Source organism: Microtus ochrogaster, unplaced genomic scaffold (assembly GCF_000317375.1).
Source record: "Microtus ochrogaster isolate Prairie Vole_2 unplaced genomic scaffold, MicOch1.0 UNK107, whole genome shotgun sequence".
Lineage (NCBI taxonomy): Eukaryota > Metazoa > Chordata > Mammalia > Rodentia > Cricetidae > Microtus > Microtus ochrogaster.
In genome coordinates this window covers 408,717-417,659 of record NW_004949205.1, presented here as the reverse complement: position 1 = coordinate 417,659, position 8,943 = coordinate 408,717, and the positions used below count along the sequence as shown (strand labels likewise).

Sequence of the window (8,943 nt, the reverse complement as noted above, 5' to 3'; positions counted from 1 at the left end):
GACACTGATGAAATTTCTAGGAGAAATAAGCAGTTCTACGTCTAATTAAATATTTCAATAACTCTTCTCAATAATTCACGAGTCAAGAAGACAGGAAATCAGTAAGGACATAGTTTACTCAACAGCACCATCCATCAGCTGAGCGTAATTGACACAGAATGCTCTAAGAAGAGCATAGCCAACATATCTTACAAATACACACAGGGTATTTACTGAGGTAGACCACATTCGGGGCCACAAATTAATTTTCAGTGATTTATGAAGGTTCAAATTATAAAATGTGTATTTTCTGACCACTTTGGCATTATTTAGTACGTCGGTAACAAACAGGCGCTTAGAAAAACCTTTACATCCTTGAAAAGTGAATAACCTTTTAAATAACTAATGGTCAATGAAGAAGTCAAGGAAACTAGAAAATATTTTGAATAGAATGAAAATGAAAACATAACATATAAAAATAGATGGACTATTACCACAGCAGTATTAAGGATACAACATTTATGCAGAAAGAGGATAAATACAAATCCATGACATCAACAGGGGAGCTTACTTTGTCCATCCATATCCATAATGTCAACACTCAGGAGGCTGATGTACAAGAATTGAGAGTTCAAATCCAGCCCGTCTACAGAGTGAAACCCTATCTCAAAAATAAACAAACACCACAAAAAAAAAACAAAACAAAACAAAAGATAGAAAAAGAGAAACAGAAATTTCTTTAAGAAAATACATATAATTAAATTTTGTTTTTTGACAAAGCCATGTAGCCCAGCATGGCCTCAAGGTAACTGTATCACTTAGTCTAGCTTTGAACTCTTGATCCTTCTGCCTCTACCTCTTGAGTGCAGGTATTCTAGGCATGCCCCACTATATCTGGCTATCATTAATTTTGAGGGTCCAATTGAAAGTTATAATATGAAGGCATATTATAAATTTTTAGAAAATAAAACAAAAGCTCATAAGATATGCACAAAACACAAAATTGATAATATATCACTGCATGTAATAATATGCCACCACTTGCAGTCATCACATAAAGTAGAAATAAAACTAGCAGCTGGGCGGTGGTGGCGCACGCCTTTAATCCCAGCACTCGGGAGGCAGAGGCAGGTGGATCTCTTGGAGTTCGAGGCCAGCCTGGTCTACAAGAGCTAGTTCCGGGACAGGCACCAAAGCTACAGAGAAACCCTGTCCCAAAAAACCAAAAAAAAAAAAAAAAAAAAAAAAAAAAAGAAATAAAACTAGCATATAGTCTAGCCACACAACTCCTCAGTGTCTAATTGATGGAAATGCAGTCCTCATACTACACAAATACTACACAGCCAAGAGAAGAAATCTAACTACGTGTCCATTAGCAGGTAAGTGGATAAAATAAATGGTACCTTGAAGGAGAGGTAGCTCAGCAGTTAAGACCACTGGCTGCTTACAGAGGAACCAAGTTTGATTCCCACCACCCGCATGGTGGATAACAACCATCTGTAACTGCAGTTCCAGGGGATCTTATGCCCTTTCCTGGGCTTTGTGGACATCAGGCAAACACATAATGCACAGACCTACATTCAGGCAAAACACCCATACACATAAAATAAAACTACATCTAAAAAATTTAAAAGGACATATGGTACATGCCTACAATGGTAATTCATTCGGCTGTAGGAAAAATGAAATTATGTCACTTAGAGGGAAATGGATGGACTGAAAAAATCATTACATTAAGCAAAATATGCCAGACACCAAAAGACAAATGTCAAATGCTTTCTCTAGCATGTAGGATATAGATTAAACTAATATACACATACACATGCACAGGTGGAATTAGACCAGGGACTATTCGCAGAGAGGAAGAGGACTAGTAGGAAAGGGTAGCTTAAAGCAAGAGCAGATGATGGGGTGGCTAACGTGAGCAAAGTACACGATCTACATGTGTGAAGATGCCATAATAAAACTCACTATTTTGTATGGTGATTTAAAAATTAAAGGTAAAATCATTTAAAATATTTAAAGCAAGAGAAATGCTATGGGCAGTTACAAAGGCCATGGCATTTTAGGGTTCTGGATTTGTTGGCCAGCACTCATTGCCTTGTTTGAAGGTGCTCTCTCAAAATGGAACTTTACATCCTGTGCGTACATGCCCAAGAGTGGTATTGCTGGGTCTTGAGGTAGATCGAGTCCCAATTTTCTGAGAAACCGCTATACTGATTTCAAAAGCAGCTTCACAAAGTTTGCACTCCCATCAGCAATGGAGGAGTGTTCTCCTTACCCCACATCCTCTCCAGCATAAGTTGTCATCAGTGTTTTTGATCTTGGCCATTCTTACAAATGTAAGATGGAATCTCCGAGTTGTTTTGATTTGCATTTCTCTGATGATTAAGGATGATGAACATTTCCTTAATTGTATTTCAGCCATTTTAGATTCTTTTGTTGAGACTTCTCTGTTTAGATCTGTACTCCACTTTTTAATTGGACTATTTGTTCTTTTGATGACCAGTTTCTTAAGTTCTTTGTATATTTTGAAGATCAGACCTCTGTCTGATGTGAGGTTGGTAAAGATCTTTTCCCACTTTGTAGGCTGTCATTTTGTCTTATTGACCATGTCCTTTGCTTTACAGAAGCTTTTTTTTTTTGTTTCAGGAGGTTCGATTTATTGATTGTTGCTCTCAGTGTCTGTGCTTCTGGTGTTATATTTAGGAAGGAGCCTCCTGTGCCCATGTGTTCGAGACTAATTTCCACGTTCTCTTTCATCAGGTTCAGTGTAACTGGATTTATGCTGTTTTTTGATTCATCTGGACTTGAGTTTTGTGCTTGGGGATAAATATGGATCTATTTTCATTCTTCTACATGATGATTTCCAATTATGCCTGCACCATTTGTTGAAGATTCTTTTTTCCATTATACAATTTTGGCTTCTTTGTCAAAAATCAGGTGTTCACAGATATGTTGGATTAATATAAGGGTCTTCAATTTGGTTCCATTGATCCATGTGTCTTTTTAATGCCAATACAAACCTGTTTTTATTACTATAGCATACCACAAAGACATTTGCTCAACTATGTTCATAGCAGCATTACTCGTAATAGCCAGAACCTGGAAATAACCTAGATGCCCCTCAACTGAAGAATGGATAAAGAAAATGTGGTACATTTACACAATGGAGCATTACTCCATGGCAAAAAAATAATGACAGGTTGAAATTTGGAGGCAAATGGATGGAACGAGGAAAAAATCATCCTGAGTGAGGTAACTCAGACGTAGAAAGACAAACATGGTATGTACTCACTCATAAGTGGGTATTAGATGTAAAGCAAAGGATAACCGAGCTACAATCCACAACCCCAGAGAAAGTAGGTTAAAAAGGGGAACCCTAAGAGGGACACATGGAGGGCCCCAGGAAGGGTAAATAGTTAAGATCTCTTGGGAGGGGGTAGATGGGAGGGGATGGGAACATGAGGGATTGAGAAGGCCAAGTTGGGGGATGGATGGACAGGGAGGGCAATGAAAGAGATATCTTGATAAAGGGAACCATATGGGGTTAGGGACAAACCTGATGCTAGGGAAATTCCTAGGAATTCACAAGGATGATCCCAGGTAAGACTCCTAGCAATAATGGAGCAGGTATCTAAATGGGCCTTCCCTTTAATTAGATTAATGACTACCCTAATTGTCATCATAGAACCTACATCCAGTAACTGATTGAAGCAGATGCAATGACCTGCAGCCAAGCACTGGGATGAGCTGGAGTTCAATTGAATAGAGGGAGGAGGGATCACATGAGCAAGGGGGCGGGCCAAGATCATGATGGGGAAAAACACAGAGTCGAACCAAACTAGTGGGAGCTCATGGACTCTGGACAGCTAGGAGACCTGCATGGGACTGAACTAGACCCTCTGAATGTGGGTGACAAGTTATGGGGCTTGATCTGTTTGCGCAGTGGGGGATGCTGGTAGTGGGACCAGGACTTATCCAGGATTTGTGAACTGGCTTTTTGGATCCCATTCACTAGGGTAGGATACCTTGCTCAGCCTTGATACGGGGTTGGGGTGGGGTTGACTTGATCCTGCGTCAGCTTGGTATGTCAGACTTTGTTGACTCCCCAAGGAAAGCCTTACCCCCTCTGAAGAGTGGAGGAAGGGTGGGAAGGGGGTAAGTGACAGGCAGAAGAAGGGAATGAAGGGAGAACTGAGATTGGTATGTAAAATGAAAAAAAACTAGAAAAAGAAAAATGGAATTTAGTAGGATAATACTCAGCCTTAACTCCAGAGGTAGAAGGAGCCCTTCGTTTTTCTCCTCTTCTGGGATGATGAATCTAGAACTGACAGAGAGACAGAGGTGATGTGTATCTAGTAACAGTTGTGAGGATGCTAAGCTTTGACTATAATGTCTGGGACACACTGTCTCTGTTAGAATCTTCCGATGGCTTCTCTGGAGCTCTTTCAGCTTATGTCCATCTTCCAATCCTAGTCTTTCAGCGGTTTCTTGATTCTGGAAGCCCATCCCTCATGATAACCTTTTGGGAAACTTTTCTTTGGCTTGCTTTGTTTGATTATATTAGCTATATTTATTTATTTCAGGTGACAATACAGATTGATTATACAAGAGAATGCAAGAACATTGATAATATACAGAAAGTGAGTGTTGTGGAGGAAAATTCTGCAAAGTCCACCAAACATCTATGAAGAAGGATCCAAATAGCTGTATTATTTAATAAGATATGAAACCCCACTGAAATCGAACCCTGGAGTCTCTTTCCCAAGAGTCAGGAAGAAAGATGTTCACCAATATATTATACCGATGTGGTTTTCTAGTTGGTTCCAGATGTACAGACTATAATCTTACCTTCAAAGGCTATGATGACTGATATGAATGAAAACTCATAAAAACAGGCTGTGTGCTGTGTCTGCAGAGACTGATTGATTGGAATTCCAGTACTGTGAAGAGCCTGGAATGCTGCAGGTCCAGAGGCTAATTGCCTTATCTTGTGCTAGTTCTAGCTCTCTGGAACAGCCATTCCTTGCCCACCTTTACGCCCGAACTAATGTCTTGTGACTAATAAATAAAACTCTTTTGGAATCTATTAACAGACCACTAGCTTCCATCAATCCAAAAGCTAAGAATGACGTCAGATAGCATCTTGAACCTATAGAAAAGCTTCCCCCCCGCTCATGTGCCTGCCTCTCTGATGTGCCCAGAAATGTATTTAAAACTTGCCTTGATTTATGACTTTTTGTTATGTAAAGCTATAAAACTTTATGAAATTGCTTCCACATTGGAACAAAGAATTTGGGGTAACTTAAATTTGTGTTTCTGGGCCATGGTCATTCAAAATGGCTCCATAATAAACTGGGAACTAAACTGCAGAATCTTTCCCATCAGATTTTTCTGTCAGTGTTTTCATGATTACTAGTTGATATTTGAGGGGCCAGCCCACTGTGATCCTAGAGAGGTGGACCTGGGCTATATAAGAAAGCTAGCAAAGGGAGCCTGAAAGGCAAGCCAGTAAGCAGTGTTCCATCCATTGGTTTCTGCTTTAAGCCCTTGCCTTAAGTTCTTGCTTTGGCTTCCTTCAGTGGTGGACTGTCGCGGCTCTACCTCGTCCAGCAAGGAATGACGTGACCACCGGAGCTCTTCTCACTGTAGTTTATTCCTCTCTTTCTCTCCCTCTCTCTTTGACCTCTCTCTCTCTCTTTCCCTCTCTCTTTGACCTCTCTCCTCGGGCAAACCTCTCTCGTTCTCTTAAGTAGGCATGGGCTGCCAACCCTGAACTGCCAGGTGGGCACTGCCCATAGGCCCATGCATATGCAGGCAGCTGATAATCATTGCGTTATCATACCATAGGTCAGGCCTTAGCCATCTCAGGAGTTGATTATACATCTCCATCAGATGTGACACCACGCAGCTCGCTACAGTGGACTATGACCTGTAAGCTAAAATAAATCTTCCCCAAACTGCCTTTGATCATTCTGTTTATTACAGTAACAGAAAGTAAACTAGAACAAAGGTTTTCCCCATAGGTCTGGTTTGAGTGGTTGGACACTAAATTCAGTTTTCCTTTCTTTTGTCAGTAAAGATGGGGCTGGGTTCACAGAGCAGGTCAAACAGCAACAGTTCTTTACCATATATGGTTAGTGTGGAAAATGGTACAGAGCCCCTGGATCTGACCTTTGCTAGCATGAGTCAGACTCCAGGCAACCCTCTATAACCTACTCCACATTTCTTTATCCTTCCTTTTAGCTGTGGGACATGCTTCAAAATTCCTCCTCAACGGCCTCTGAGAATCTAAACCCGCGCCTCCCTTTGCAGGGGCTGGCAGGCACAGCGAAAGCTAACATTCCTGTAGCATTCTGTGAGAAAATGAAATTAGGTGTTTGCATCCTAGGGTGACTGTTCTGGGGCCTTCTTTGTTATCCTGGCACAGCGGTTAGGAAACTCTGAGCTGCAGCTATTGAGAACAAGTTCTGTGTGTAGCTATTTCAGACCTTCAATACCTGCGCCAGCCTGCTGTTATTCCAACTAGCTACCGCCCAAGCTGTCCTTTGCCTCCACATAACTGACTTCTCTTCATTCAAGTCCGCTGACTTTCAAACACTGCTCCAAAAAGAGCTCTAAGATTTGGCAGAAGTGAGAATCAAAGGAAGAAAGTTTTAGAAACACGATTCTGCTCCTTAATGACCTCTTTTCCCTTACCTTATCTTGATTTCTTTGTCAAAGATCCCACTCCACTTTATATGTAACATTTCGGGCTGGAGAGGTGGCTCAGCCTTTAAAGAAAGGCTGAGCTCACAACCAAAAATATACACAATGTTTCATAGGTTGTGTTTTGTTTTGTATTCCCAGTGCAACTGTAAAGTTTTGGAAGGTTCAGAGCACAGCTCATTCCAAGCACTTAACAAACACTCATGGAGTGAATGAATTAATGGACGAATGAAAATAACTAATGCTTACTGATTGCTATGAAACAGGCACCATGCTAAGCAGTTTGCATGCATTATCGCATTAAATCTTCATAACAAACCCACAGAAGTGAGTTATCATTAACCAGCTCACTTCACAAATGGGGAAGTCGAGGCTCAGAAGAGGGCAACAATTCATGACTGGCTGTCACTGAAACTAGTAGTAGGTTCAAAGTTAGGAAGGATGTGGCTAAGGACAGTTAAGACTTTCATGCTTGAGGGGGCTGGAGGAATGGCTCAGTGGTTAAGAGTACTCGTTATTCTTTTTTTTTTTTTTTTTTTTTTGGATTTTTCGATACAGGGTTTCTCTGTAGCTTTTGGTTCCTGTCCTGGCACTAGCTCTTTCTAGACCAGGCTGGCCTTGAACTCACAGAGATCTGACTGCCTCTGCCTCCCGAGTGCTGGGATTAAAGGCGTGCGCCACCACTGCCTGGCATAGTACTCGTTATTCTTAAAGAAGACTCGGGTTCATATCTCATATAGTGGCTCACAACTCTCTGTAACTCCAGTTCCAGGGGTTCCTATGTCACTTCTGGCTTCTGCAGGCACCAAAGAGGCACATAGTGCACATACATACATGCAGACAAAGCACTCAAACACATAAAGTAAATAAAAAAAACATAACAGGCTTACATGCTTGAGATACCAGATGTTCTCTAACAGACTTGACAGGCAGTATATTGGAAAACTCAGTGAATGAATCTCATTGACAGGAAAGGAAGCCATCATCAAGCTAGAATAAATGGACTTCCTTTTCCCTGCCATCCTCCCTTGCCCAAAGTCTTTCCAGACCCAACGCAACTTTCCGCTCTCTACTAAGTGAAACCAGTAATCTACATTCCTTCAAGAACTCCAATCAAGCAGCTGTTTGAGCCTTCCATGTTTCACACACACACACACACACACACACACACTAGCGAAAATCAGCAATGTATACAGAATGCATCACAGTGCCTAGCACATATGCAATGGTCACTTCATAGTGTACTGTAGAATTTAGCTAGATTGGGGAAATAACCAGGTCGGCTTAAAGATAAACAATTATATTTTTAATTGTTATAAGGGGAAACTCACGCCACATGAATGGGAAGTCTGAGTTCCTCTGTGTCCGGCGGGAATCTCCCAGAGAGAGCATGCCACCTGATCCATCCTGGTTTTATTTCTGGGCTCCAGGTAGCCATGCCTTAAGTAGGCTCCACTTCTTAAAGGTGATTGGTCAATAGAGCTTTCCTCATCAGTGTACCTATGATATTGTTAGTACTAGTAAATCTAATATGCCTAAATGCCCAATATTCTAAATGTTTTCAATAATCCTCACTCACAGTCCCTTATTACTACTCCTTGAATTCAATGATTTGACTTTATTTTAACAAAGAAGGTAAGCCTCGTTGTAGCTAAGATTTGGTCAAAGCCACACTAATCTGATACATAAAAGCTTATTTTTATGACATCTTGTATGGATAAACAAAAATATGTTAATATAAATATATAAACAGGGTTGGTAGGGCATAGCCCATTTGGTAGACTGTTTGCTGAACATGCACCAAGCCTTGTGTTTCATCCCTAGAACATGAAGTTTGGCATGGTGGTACATACCTGTAATTCCAGGATATGGAGACAGGAGGATGAGGAGATCAACATCATCCTAAGCTATGACTTGAAGGCCAGCCTGGGATAGATGAGACCCGTCTCAAGAGAACACATAACAAAATAAAGAAAAACAAAACAAATAGATTATCAGAGTGGAGAAAGAGATCTAAAGACAAATGGGGAGCTAAAACAAAACAAGAATGAATGAACAAGAAAAGAAACCAGCAACTAGTTTTATCAGGGTCTTAGAAACAGTGCCTATAATGAGGTTAGTAGAAATACGACACACACTCAATGACATCAGTTCAGCGAACCCCTCCAGCACCTACCAGACTCCACATGTAAGGTCTGCCTAGGTAGCGTTCCAGGGCAATTTTACCAGTAGTTTCCCATTAGTTATATGCTC

General features: G+C 40.9%; 1 long non-coding RNA gene across 1 annotated transcript in view; it reads left to right on the top strand.

The window, feature by feature from the left end:
* The first annotated feature begins 7,315 nt into the window (after window positions 1–7,315).
* LOC113455771 overlaps window positions 7,316–8,943 on the top strand; it is a 10,061-nt gene continuing 8,433 nt past the window's right edge. Inside the window, exon 1 of the long non-coding RNA XR_003376743.1 lies at window positions 7,316–7,345. This is a non-coding gene — a long non-coding RNA (uncharacterized LOC113455771). The remainder of the gene's footprint in view (window positions 7,346–8,943) is intronic.